At 48.5% G+C, this 13894-nt stretch overlaps 1 protein-coding gene across 1 annotated transcript in view; it reads right to left on the bottom strand.

Annotated features, from left to right (window-relative positions):
- ATRIP (ATR interacting protein) overlaps positions 1 to 13894 on the bottom strand; it is an 88550-nt gene that overhangs the window by 57722 nt on the left and 16934 nt on the right. The window lies entirely within an intron of this gene.

Genomic DNA, 13894 nt, shown 5'->3' with positions numbered 1-13894 from the left:
AGTTCGGTACTCCAAGCAGTACACTCCTTGACTTTCCCTTGGTGGAAGCGCCGACGCAGGTCACGTACCAGCAGTACCACTTCATAGAACAGGTGATATACTTATATAACATTTGCAAAGAGTTTGTATGTTCTCTCAGTGTTTGCGTGGGTTTCCTCCGGGTACTCCGGTTTCCTCCCACATTCCAAAGACATACTGATAGGGAATTTAGATTGTGAGCCCCATTGGGGACAGTGATGATAATGTGTGCAAAACTGTAAGGCGCTACGGAATATGTTAGCGCTATATAAAAATAAAGATTATTATTATTACAAGGGAGTTTAGTCTCCTTATGAGGGACACTGCGTAGTCTAGAGCTGAAACGAAGTCCTCGTCAATGCACAGAGATTGGCTGAGGATATAAATAGGAGAGTTCATCCTTTACTGAAGCTCTGGCAAGTCCAGGTCCGAGGCAATATCCGATCCATATTCAGAGTCTTGTTCTCAGCCAATTCTTGGGGAGAGAGATCATGAAATGAAAACTTCTGTTTTCTAGATGCCTGTACGTTTCTAGACGCCTGTACGTTTGTAGAATTCTCGCGGCCCCTGCTAGCTGACAGCTCCCATGTAGGAGAGGGACCATGTATATCGGTCCTGCGAGCACTCCGAGTCACAGAGGGATTAAGGAGGGATTCAATCTCTTGGTCAGAGAAACTATGGATTTCGGTCAGTGACGAAGTCCACTAGGTACTCTGGGATAAACTGGGATTAGCTCCTGAGCTCATTTAGGGTGACCGGCTTCGGATTGGTCATGTGCCTTTAAGACCAGGGAATACTGGACATGTGCCTTTAAAACCAGGGAATACTGGTCATGTGCTGTGCTTTTAGGACCAGGAAATACTGGTGTCCGGCTGTGCTTTTAGGACCAGGGAATACTGGACATGTGCCTTTAAGACCAGGGAATACTGTGTCCCTTTAATGCAAAGTCGTTGCCCCTGTGTGAGCCGGCTGTGTGGACCAAGATGGCCACTGGGAGTTGCAGAGGTGATGAAATCTCGTAGAGAGCGAGAAGCGCCAATTCGGGTGGCAGAGCCACAGGCACGATGTGGGCAGAGCCTTGAGACTTCCATGAATAGGCCCCAAGCCGGGGCCCAAATTTCTGCAGCCGGCTGGAGAGACACCAGCGGTAGAAGTGAGGGGCGTTGTAGTGGCCGAGAAAACTGAGCGCTTCCGTGCCAGGCGAGACGCGCCAGAAAAGTGGGAGCAGCCGCCTTATGGCGCCATAGTGCGCTTCCGGGGTTCAGCCTACAGGTTGGCCGAAGCCAGGGGCTAAATTTTTGCAGCCGGCCGGAGCGTTACCTCAGGTAGGTGGGCCACAGGGAAGCCTGAGACTGCCTGTCAGCATGTGAATATCCCACTGCAGAGGCCCATCGCTGACAGGATCCACTCACCATCGGTGCGCGTCCCGGTATGGAGCTGCCACGATGACTGAGCCTCAGCGCCGAGGAAAGCGCGCACACTCTATTGTTCTGCTGCAGGTCAGGTATTGCAGCGTGGACGGTGCATGGATAGAGGGATAAACCTCAATCCACCATCCCTTTGTTAGGGAGGTGGAGAGGAACCGTCCGCCTCCTTGTGCCATCCGCTTTAACCGTGGTGGGACAGTGGGGGCTGCTCGGACGCCAAAGAGAGGGTGCCTCTTGTACATCCACGGAGTTCAGCCCCCGGGTGGACAGGGCCAGTTGTCCGGCATTAGGCCTGGCTGCAGAAGAGGGTACGTGGAGGAGACACTCCATGTGCTCGTCCGTTCAGGTTGCGGGGAAATCGGTGCCCTGGAAGGGACCCGTCACCTCTAAGAATCAGCCCAGGCTTGGCATCCCCCGTCGCAGGAGAGGATACCGAGAGGCGTCACTCTCCGTGTTCGCCTGTTGATGGTTCGGGGAGATCGGAACCTTGAAAGGATCAGTCGCCCCATTCGTCTGTGGAAAAAATAAAATCGAAATGTAAAAGGTAAAAATAAGAGTTTTGGGTCTGAATAGCAGACCCGTCCATGTGCCTCCTACAGACACTAAGCAAGATCTGGTTAGCTGAGAGCCAGCAGGAGGGTGTATACTGCAGAGGAGGAGATCACTTTCTTTGTAGCACTAAGGCTATGTGCACATGTCAGGATTTCTTGCAGAAAATTCCTGAGAAAAACCTGAAATTTTCTGCAAGAAATCTGCATGCGTTTTTGCCGCGGTTTTGACACGTTTTTGGTGCGTTTTTTTCCGGACATTCCCCAATGCATTTTATAGTGGGAAATCCGCAAAAAACCCCGCAAAATTAATGAACATGCTGCGTTTTTTTTACCGCGATGCGTTTTTTTCACGGAAAAAACCGCATCATGTGCACAAAAATTGCGGAATTCATTCTAAATTATGGGATGCATATTGTATGCTGTTTTTTTGCGGTTTTATAGCGTTTTTAATCGGGAAAAAACGCGAAAAAGAGGGATTTTTGTGTACTCACCGTAAAATCCTTTTCTCCGAGCCAATCATTGGGGGACACAGACCGTGGGTGTTATGCTGCTTGCCACTAGGAGGACACTAAGTGATACAAAGAAAGTTAGCTCCTCCCCTGCAGTATACACCCTCCTGCTGGCCCTCAGCTAACCAGTTCGGTGCAAAAAGCAGTAGGAGATCAGAAACAACATATTAGCTTACAGCATGTCATATTATATATGAGAGTATAGCATATCGGATTATAAAAACAAGCATAAGCCAATACCAGGGTGGGAGCTGTGTCCCCCAATGATTGGCTCGGAGAAAAGGATTTTACGGTGAGTACACAAAAATCCCTCTTTCTCCTTCGCCTCATTGGGGGACACAGACCGTGGGACGTACCAAAGCAGTCCCTGGGTGGGGACAACGTCAGATCAGGCCCTGTGTAACTGCTACTTACAAGTGCGCCACCGCGGCCTGCAGAGTCCGCCTGCCCAGAGTCACATCTGTGGAAGTCTGGGAATTATAATGCTTCAAGAATGCATGCGGACTGGACGAATCCACAAGCTTGCAGGCGTGTCTTGTCAACGCCTGGTGCCTAGAACCCACGATAGACAGGGAGATAGGCTGTCATCTAACACGGAAGGACTCGATGGTGAAAGGAATACACCAGGCTAAATGGCCGATGAAGACGGCCAAACCCTTCCTGTAAAGCCTTCCTCTTACCGTTAGGAAACCCAAGATACAGTGTCCAACCTTCAGAAGGACGCCGTCCTCAAGACGTACCTACTCAGAGCACTCGCTTCGTTCGGAATATGGGGAACTCATTCCATTTTGTGGACTGGTGCCAAAAGAGATGAGGGAAGAACTATGCCCTCATGACAGTAGTAATACAATACCACCTTGGTAACTAGGGACGGGGAAGGCCTGAGGACAACCTTGCCTTGAAGGAAATAAGGGAAAAAAGTCTGAAAAGACCCGTTAGCACCGAAGACTCGTCAGGATGAGGATATCGCCGAGAAAAAAGGGGGCGACCTTCCCTAATAGAATAGATCCCAATGATCTAACGGTATGCAATAGGGAAGAACTACATGTGAAAACATCCTGCGAGGTGGTCCCTACTTGCAGTTTTGTTGCAGAAAGAAAGCTACCAGCTCCGCAAGCGAACTGACGTGGTCAGTGCGGATTTCCGAGGATCACTGGGGCCCTTTCTGCTTCTGAAAAGCTTTCGGAAGTGGAAACTGGTACCACGGAATAACCAGAGCATGCAGTGCGATGGCTCTTGGATCTCGAGGCCGAACAACAAACTCGAGTACACAGGCGATCAGTCAGGACGCCATCCGAACTACAACTGTAGAGCTCCAGTGATGGCGGGTCTGATGGAAGACTTTCGGGTGAAGTTCCCACTCACTTGAGGTGAAACCCTGACGGCTAAATATGTTCGCAGCCCAGAGTTCTACTCCTGGGATATGTACTGCCAAGATCACCGAGTGATAGATCTCGGCCCATGTGAGGTACCTTGGCCATGGTGCTTGAACGTGGGTACTCGCTAGATGATTGACGTATGACATAGCCGTGGCATTGTCCAATTGAAATCGGATGGGTTGACCCGACATAAGGTAGTGGACCTACTATAGGACTACCTTTGAGATCTCCAGAGCAATGATCGGGAGAAGAGGACTGGCATTGGAAGTTACTAGTAACCATGGAACCGGGAGAAAAAACCCTGGATGAAGGAGCTCAGAGACTATCGTCTGAAAGGCTGCTTGACTTGCTGAAAACTAACGGAGCGAAGGAAACTGCTTCCATTGTCGTCTCCGTTTTTTTTTGTATTTTTTTAACCCCTTCCTGACATCAGACGTACTATCCCGTCGAGGTGGGGTGGGCCCGTATGACCGCCGACGGGATAGTACGTCATCATCGATCAGCGGCGCTCACGGGGGGAGCGCGGCCGATCGCGGCCGGGTGTCAGCTGCATATCGCAGCTGACATCCGGCACTATGTGCCAGGAGCGGTCACGGACCGCCCCCGGCACATTAACCCCCGGCACACCGCGATCAAACATGATCGCAGTGTACCGGCGGTATAGGGAAGCATCGCGCAGGGAGGGGGCTCCCTGCGGGCTTCCCTGAGACCCCCGGAGCAACGCGATGTGATCGCGTTGCTCTGAGGGTCTCCTACCTCCCTCCTCGCCGCAGGTCCCGGATCCAAGATGGCCGCGGCATCCGGGTCCTGCAGGGAAGGAGGTGGCTTACCGAGTGTCTGCTCAGAGCAGACACTTGGAAAGCCTGCAGCCCTGCACAGCAGATCGTCGATCTGGCAGAGTGCTGTGCACACTGCCAGATCAATGATCTGTGATGTCCCCCCCTGGGACAAAGTAAAAAAGTAAAAAAAAAATTTTTCCACATGTGTAAAAAAAAAAAAAAAAAAAATTTCCTAAATAAATAATAATAAAAAAAAATATATTATTCCCATAAATACATTTCTTTATCTAAATAAAAAAAACAAAACAATAAAAGTACACATATTTAGTATCGCCGCGTCCGTAACGACCCAACCTATAAAACTGCCCCACTAGTTAACCCCTTCAGTAAACACCGTAAGAAAAAGAAAAAAAAAACGAGGCAAAAAACAACGCTTTATTACCATACCGCCGAACAAAAAGTGGAATAACACACGATCAAAAAGACTGATATAAATATCCATGGTACCGCTGAAAACGTCATCTTGTCCCGCAAAAAACAAGCCGCCATACAGCATCATCAGCAAAAAAATAAAAAAGTTATAGTCCTGAGAATAAAGCGATACCAAAATAATTATTTTTTCTATATTTTAGTTTTTATCGTATAAAAGCGCCAAAACATAAAAAAATGATATAAATGAGATATCGCTGTAATCGTACTGACCCGACGAATAAAACTGCTTTATCAATTTTACCAAACGCGGAACGGTATAAACGCCTCTCCCAAAAGAAATTCATGAATAGCAGGTTTTTGGTCATTCTGCCTCACAAAAATCGGAATAAAAAGCGATCAAAAATGGTCACGTGTCCGAAAATGTTACCAATAAAAACGTCAACTCGTCCCGCAAAAAACAAGACCTCACATGACTCTGTGGAGCAAAATGTGGAAAAATTATAGGTCTCAAAATGTGGAGACGCAAAAACTTTTTTGCTATAAAAAGCGTCGCTGGTTTCACACTTACGTTTTTGTCTGCAGCGTTTTTTGCACAAAAAAACGCATGCGTTTTTTCCCTATATTTGACATTGAAAACGCATGCGGTTTTTTTGTACGCGTTTGGTCGCGTTTTCAAACGCATGCGTTTTTTTTCTGCATGTGTTCATTTTCAGAAATACAACCTGCAGTATTTTCTTGCGTTTTTAAGCACATGCGTTTGTTTGCGTTAAAAACGCATGCATTTTTATCGAAAAAAAACAGAAAACACACTGAAAAGCCACCCACCACCATCAAGGTGATAAAGGGATCCAAACCCTAACCCTACCCCTAAACTCATCCCTAACCGTTTAATGAACATTTTCTGACAGTCATAGTGCCACGTATTTCAGTGCCACGTATTTCAGTGCCACGTATTTCAGTGCCACGTATCACGTATTTCAGTGCCACGTGTTTCAGTGCCACGTATTTCAGTGCCACGTATCACGTATTTCAGTGCCACATATTTTAGTACCACGTATTTCAGTGCCACGTATTTCAGTGCCACGTATTTCAGTGCCACGTATTTCAGTGCCACGTATTTCAGTGCCACGTATTTCAGTGCCACGTATTTCAGTGCCACGTATCACATATTTCAGTGCCACGTATTTAAGTGCCACGTATTTCAGTGCCACGTATTTCAGTGCCACGTATTTCAGTGCCACGTATTTCAGTGCCACGTATCACATATTTCAGTGCCACGTATTTAAGTGCCACGTATTTCAGTGCCACGTATTTCAGTGCCACGTATTTCAGTGCCACGTATTTCAGTGCCACGTATTTCAGTGCCACGTGTTTCAGTGCCACGTATTTAAGTGCCACGTATCACGTATTTCAGTGCCACGTATTTCAGTGCCACGTATTTCAGTGCCACGTATTTCAGTGCCACGTATCACGTATTTCAGTGCCACGTGTTTCAGTGCCACGTATTTAAGTGCCACGTATCACGTATTTCAGTGCCACGTATTTCAGTGCCACGTATTTCAGTGCCACGTATTTTAGTGACACGTATTTCAGTCACGTTTAGGGTTAGGGTTAGGGGTAGGGTTAGGGCTAGGGTTGGAGGTAAAGTTAGGGTTAGGGTTTGGATTACATTTACGTTTGGATTAGGGTTGGGATTAGAATTATGGGTGTGTCAGGGCTAGGGGTGTGGTTAGGGTTACCGTTGGGATTAGGGTTAGGGGTGTGTTTGGGTTAGGGTTTCAGGTAGAATTGGGGAGTTTCCACTGTCCAGGCACATCAGGGGCTCTCCAAGCGCGACATGGCGTCCAATCTCAATTCCAGCCAATTCTGCGTTGAAAAAGTAAAACAGTGCTCCTTCCCTTCCGAGCTCTCCCGTGCGCCCAAAAAGGGGTTTACCCCAACATATGTGTTATCAGCGTACTCGGGACAAATTGAACAACAACTTCTGGGGTCCAAGTTCTCTTGTTATCCTTAGGAAAATAAAAATTTGGGGGGCTAAAAATCATTTTTGTGGGAAAAAAAAGATGTTTTATTTTCACGGCTCTGCATTATAAACTGTAGTGAAACACTTGGGGGTTCAAAGTTCTCACAACACATCTAGATAAGTTCCTTGGGAGGTCTAGTTTCCAATATGGGGTCACTTGTGGGGGGTTTGTACTGTTTGGGTACATCAGGGGCTCTGCAAATGCAACGTGACGGCTGCTGACCAATCCATTTAAGTCTGCATTCCAAATGGCGCTCCTTCCCTTCCGAGCTCTGTCATGCGCCCAAACAGTGGTTCCCCCCCACATATGGGGTATCAGCGTACTCAGGACAAATTGGAAAACAAATTTTGGGGTCCAATTTATTCTGTTACCCTTGTAAAAATACAAAGCTGGGTGCTAAAAAATCATTTTTGAGAAAAAAAAATAAAAATTATTTTCACGGCTCTGCGTTATAATCTGTAGTGAAACACTTGGGGGTTCAAAGCTCTCAAAACACATCTAGATAAGATCCTTAGGGGTTCTACTTTCCAAAATGGTGTCACTTGTAGGGAGTTTCAATGTTTAGGCACATCAGGGGCTCTCCAAACGCAACATGGCGTCCCATCTCAATTCCAGTCAATTTTGCATTGAAAAGTCAAATGGCGCTCCTTCCCTTCCAAGCTCTGCCATGCGCCCAAACAATGGTTTACACCCACATATGGGGTATCATCGTACTCAGGACAAATTGCACAACATTTTTTGGGGTCCAATTTCTTCTCTTACCCTTGGGAAAATAAAAAATTGGGGGCGAAAAGATCATTTTTGTGAAAAAATATGATTTTTTATTTTTACGGCTCTGCATTATAAACTTCTGTGAAGCACTTGGTGGGTCAAAGTGCTCACCACACATCAAGATAAGTTCCTTAGGGGGTCTACTTTCCAAAATGGTGTCACTTGTAGGGGGTTTCAGTGTTTAGGCACATCAGGGGCTCTCCAAACGCAACATGGCGTCCCATCTCAATTCCAGTCAATTTTGCATTGAAAAGTCAAATGGCGCTCCTTCCCTTCTAAGCTCTGCCATGCGCCCAAACAATGGTTTACACCCACATATGGGGTATCATCGTACTCAGGACAAATTGCACAACATTTTTTGGGGTCCAATTTCTTCTCTTACCCTTGGGAAAATAAAAAATTGGGGGCGAAAAGATCATTTTTGTGAAAAAATATGATTTTTTATTTTTACGGCTCTGCATTATAAACTTCTGTGAAGCACTTGGTGGGTCAAAGTGCTCACCACACATCAAGATAAGTTCCTTAGGGGGTCTACTTTCCAAAATGGTGTCACTTGTAGGGGGTTTCAGTGTTTAGGCACATCAGGGGCTCTCCAAACGCAACATGGCGTCCCATCTCAATTCCAGTCAATTTTGCATTGAAAAGTCAAATGGCGCTCCTTTCCTTCCGAGCTCTGCCATACGCCCAAACAGTGGTCTACCCCCACATATGGGGTATCAGCGTACTCAGGACAAATTGTACAACAACTTTGGGGGTCCATTTTCTCCTGTTACCCTTGGTAAAATAAAACAAATTGGAGCTGAAATAAATTTTGTGTGAAAAAAAGTTAAATGTTCATTTTTATTTAAACATTCCAAAAATTCCTGTGAAACACCTGAAGGGTTAATAAACTTCTTGAATGTGGTTTTGAGCACCTTGAGGGGTGCAGTTTTTAGAATGGTGTCACACTTGAGTATTTTCTATCATATAGACCCCTCAAAATGACTTCAAATGAGATGTGGTCCCTAAAAAAAAATGGTGTTGTAAAAATGAGAAATTGCTGGTCAACTTTTAACCCTTATAACTCCGTCACAAAAAAAAATTTTGGTTCCAAAATTGTACTGATGTAAAGTAGACATGTGGGAAATGTTACTTATTAAGTATTTTGCGTGACATATGTCTGTGATTTAAGGGCATAAAAATTCAAAGTTGGAAAATTGCAAAATTTTCAAAATTTTCGCCAAATTTCCATTTTTTTCACAAATAAACGCAAGTTATATCGAATAAATTTTACCACTAACATGAAGTACAATATGTCACGAGAAAACAATGTCAGAATCGCCAAGATCCGTCAAAGCGTTCCAGAGTTATAGCCTCATAAAGGGACAGTGGTCAGAATTGTAAAAATTGGCCCGGTCATTAACGTGCAAACCACCCTTGGGGGTGAAGGGGTTAAAGAACCCTCCCAGCAAATCGAATGAAATGAGGGGATGAGTGAGCAAGAGCGCGAGCTCCCTGTTGAAAAACCATGACCTTGTCTGGAGGGAAATTTACCACCCTTCTGGAAGAGTACCGGATCATCCTCAAAAAGGATATCTGCTGGGCTGGAAATGAGAAGTTGTCTAAGTCTAGCCACCAGAGGGATCACAAGTGAGAGGGTATCACAAGTGATATAGACGACTTAGCGTAGTCCTGCAAGGGCGTGTAAACAGTCGGCCAAACAGGGCAGGACGGCCACGCCTCTAGGTGCAAGATGACAGCCGCCATGACCCTTGCGAACACTCTGGGTGCGGTAGCAAGGCCGAAGGACAAGGTCATGACTTAAATGCTGTTCACGAATGGAAAAACAAAGGGATTTTTGAAGAGGTTAGGCATCCCGAATGTCGATGGATGCCAGAGACTGCACCTTTTTTGTTGAAGTAATGGCTGAGCGGAGGAGCTCCATTCGAAGAAGAACCTTGTGAAAAAATTGTTAGAAGTTTGAGGTCCGGGATCGGTCCTACTTCTCGTTCCCCTTTTAGGAACCAAGATCCCTTAGATCTAGACTGTCCTGGACAACCCTTTCACTGTTGGTCGGGGCTGTAGGAACGTACGATCCTTGGTTAGTCTCCCGCTCAAAAATTTGATTGACCAGCTGAACTGTCTTCAGGAAAGGGGTACTGGTGTGAATCAAAGTAGTTAAGGTCTCCAGGCAGGAGACCGTTGCTCTAGCAATCCATGCGGCGGCTAGGGAGGGTAGAGGGCTGGACCCGTAGCCGCAAAACGGAACAAACCAGATTTTCTATTTGACAGATCGTGGCATTTTTAATTGAGGACATATCGGGCAGGGATACTGGTAGGTAAACCACAGGAGATTGTACCCGGTTAATCTGCCGAGTGGCAGAATGCGCCGCTGCTTCCAGCAGGTCATTGCAGAGTTAAAAATTAGGAGCCTCGATCCACCATCCTCTTAACAGGGAAGTGGAGAGGGAACATTCGCCTTCTTGCATCTTCTGTTAAAGAGTGGTGATGCAGAGGGGGGTGCTCAGACGCCCGAAAAAAGGGTGCCTCTGTATATCCACAGAGTTTAGGTCTCTGGGTGGACAGGACAGGTTGTCTGGCGTTAGGCCTGGATGCAGAAAAGGATATGGAAGCGACCTTCATGTGCCCGTCTGTTGATGGTGTGGGGAGACCGGCGCCCTTTAAAGTGCCTGTCGCCCTTAAAAATCAGACCAGGCATGGCGTCCCACGTAGAGGCTTCTGTCCAGTGAATCGCATATCCGGACTGGATGGCAAAAGCTCTACGAGGGAGTTTAGACTGAGGGAACTAGTTACACTGGGATAAACTGGGATCAGCGGCAGAGGGCTCCTCATTTATGACCAGTTTCGGATTGGTCATGTGCCTTTAAGACCAGGGAATACTGGTCGTGTGCCTTTAAGACCAGGGAATACTGGTCGTGTGCCTTTAAGACCAGGGAATACTGGTCGTGTGCCTTTAAGACCAGGGGATACCTACTGGTCCCGTGCCTTTAAGACCCGGGAATTCTGGTCACGCGCCTTTAAGAGCAGGGAATACTGGTCACGCGCCTTTAAGACCAGGGAATACTGGTCACGTGCCCTTAAGACCAGGGAATACTGGTCACGTGCCCTTAAGACCAGGGAATACTGGTCACGTGCCCTTAAGACCAGGGAATACTGGTCACGTGCCTTTAAAACCTAGGAATACTGGTCACGTGCCTTTAAGACCAGAGAATACTGGTCACGTGCCTTTAAGACCAGAGAATACTGGTCACGTGCCTTTAAGACCAGGAATACTGGTCATGCGGGTTTAGGTAAAATCTCGCAGCGAGCGAGAAGCGCCAATTCAGGGGGCGGAGCCACAGGCACGACGTGGGCGGAGTCTCGAGACTTCCATGAATAGGCCCAAGCCGGGGCGTAAATTTCTGCAGCCGGCGCCAGCGTAGAAGTGAGGGGTGGTCACGCCCGTTGCTTGAGAAAATCGAGTGCTTCCGTGCCAGGCGAAAAGCGCCAGGAAAAAAGGCAGAGCCGCCTTAATGCGCCACAGTGCGCTTCTGGGGTGCGGCCTACACATCGGCCGAAGCCGGGAGCTAAATTTTTGTAGCCGGCTGGAGCGTTACCTCAAGGAGGTGGGCCACAGGGAAGCCTGAGACTGCCTGTGACTATCCCGCTGCAGAAGCCCATCGCTGCCAGGATCCACTCACCAACGGTGCGCGTCCCGGCATGGAGCCGCCGCGGATGTCGGGTATTGCAGCGTGGATGGGCGTTACCTCAGGTGCAGAGATAGAGGGATAAACCTCAATCCATCATCCCTTTTGTTAGGGAGGTGGAGAGGAACCGTCCGCCTCCTTGTTCCATCCGCTTTCACAGTGGTGGGACAGTGGGGGCTGCCCGGACTATGGAGAGGGGCTTCTGTACATCCACGAAGTTCAGCCCATCGGGACCGTGAAGGCACCTTCGCCCCTGAAGGGGATTTCAACTGCGGCCTAGTCCGGCTGAAAAAGCCGGGGACTAAATTTATGGAGCCTGCCGGTGGAGCGTGTCGGCGGGCCGCGCGCCGAATGATTGCCGCGGCACCCCCAGGACCGCATCTTCCACGCAGGCAGCGTGAGGAAGAATGGCCCCCGAGAACTGCAGGGCGCCTCTCGTCCCAGACGAGAAGCGCCGATATAGGGGGCGGGGTTATGGCCGTGGGAGGGATCTGCCCACTGCGGCCTACTCCGGCTGAAAAGCCGGGGACTAAATTTCCGTCCTGCCTGGCGATGCGCGGCGGCCGCAACGGAGCGACGCTAACCGCCGCAGTTCCCCGACCGCCGGCGCTCCCCAGGGACTCTGCCGCAAGTACCGCCGGCGCCTGCCCCATAGAGGCCACTGTGGCCTACTCCGGCTGAAAAGCCGGGGACTAAACTTCCTGCCTGTCCGGCGGTGGCGATGCGCTGCGGCCGTAAGTGATCCGGAGCGCAGGAGAAACTCCTGTGTACTCACGGTTCAGCCTCCATGGCTGTCGATGCAGGTCCCCCTGTCCCTGCGCGCTCCCTCCGTTCTCGGATCCTCTTCAGGAACTGGTACATTCCTCTTGTGCAACGCCATGTGATGTGGGCCTTGTATGTCGGGCCCACGGAGAGGAACATTAGAGCAGGCTCCAAGTACTCGCCGTCTTGCAGGGGGAAGGGAGATCGGGACCAAAGATGGAAACCCGTCGCCCCAGTAAGAATTGGCGTGCTCCAGCGTCGCAGGAGAGGGACGGGGAGGTATACTCGCCGTGCTCGCCTGTTGCTGGTTCGGGGGAGAGCGGGCCCTATAAAAGGCATCCGTCGCCCCCTTCACTCCGTTGAATAAAAAATAAAAATTTACAGAAAAATAAAAATTAAAATAAGAAAGTTGGGGTCTGAAAACAGACCCAAGTGCCTACTACAGACACTAAGCAAGAACTGGTTAGCTGAGGGCCAGCAGGAGGGTGTATACTGCAGGGGGGGAGCTAACTTTCTTTGTATCACTTAGTGTCCTCCTAGTGGCAAGCAGCATACACCCACGGTCTGTGTCCCCCAATGAGGCGAAGGAGAAATCAGCAATGTGTGCACACAGCCTTAGTGTCAGCCTCCTAGTGACAGCAGCATACACCATTGTCTGTGTCCCCCAATGAGGCGAAGGAGAAAGACAGCGCCTCCCACGTTGGTGAAATAAATCACGCTTTATTCTGCCTTCTGTGGTGACGTTTCGATCCCAATGATCTTTATCATGCTTGATAAAGATTGTTGGGATCGAAACGTCGCCACAGAAGGCAGAATAAAGCGTGATTTATTTCACCAACGTGGGAGGCGCTGTCTTTTTCATTTTTGGATATTGGACTTTATGCTAAGAGGGACTCCTTGGCTGAGACATGCGCATCATGTATGGGTAATGGTGACCCTGTTTTCCCCATGAGGTGCTGTGTTCTAATTTCTAAGTAACGTATTGCCTATCAGGCCAAGTCTGCTCACCCGCTGACCACACCACGCATGATTCACATAGACTGTTGCAAACACAAGCGCAACGCTTCTCTCGGTGCCTCTGGTCTCGGTTAAGATGCCCTCTTCATATCCCCGTCAGTAAATTCTCCTTAGTTTCCTCTAAAAGTAACAATACCCTCCCCATACACCAACATTAGCACTACACAATAGAGGTGATGACTTACTGTAGTTGCCCCAGCAAATACAAATTATGCTCCTTAGTGCCACCTCTCAATTACAATGCCCCCTTAGTGTCTCCCACACAGTAACAATGCCCTCAGTTTGGCTGACACAGTAACGACACAACCTTAGTGCCTCTTCAGTTACAATGTCCTCCATAAACAGAAATAGCGTTAATTAAAATACACACCACGTCTCCACAACGAAGAGGCTCAATCTGCAGGCCTCTCTGTACGTGTGCAGTTGGCAGCACAGGAAGAGGCAGCTCCATCATTGCGTCATGCCAGTCTGCACTAGCATCGTGATGGCTCCATGTCAGTTTAGGCTGGCACCCTGACTGCTACATCAGGGGTCAATCC

This window comes from Ranitomeya variabilis, chromosome 8 (assembly GCF_051348905.1).
Source record: "Ranitomeya variabilis isolate aRanVar5 chromosome 8, aRanVar5.hap1, whole genome shotgun sequence".
In the NCBI taxonomy this organism is placed as follows: Eukaryota; Metazoa; Chordata; class Amphibia; order Anura; family Dendrobatidae; genus Ranitomeya; species Ranitomeya variabilis.
Note: the sequence above shows the minus strand (reverse complement) of the source record. Positions and strands in the feature narration are given on the sequence as shown.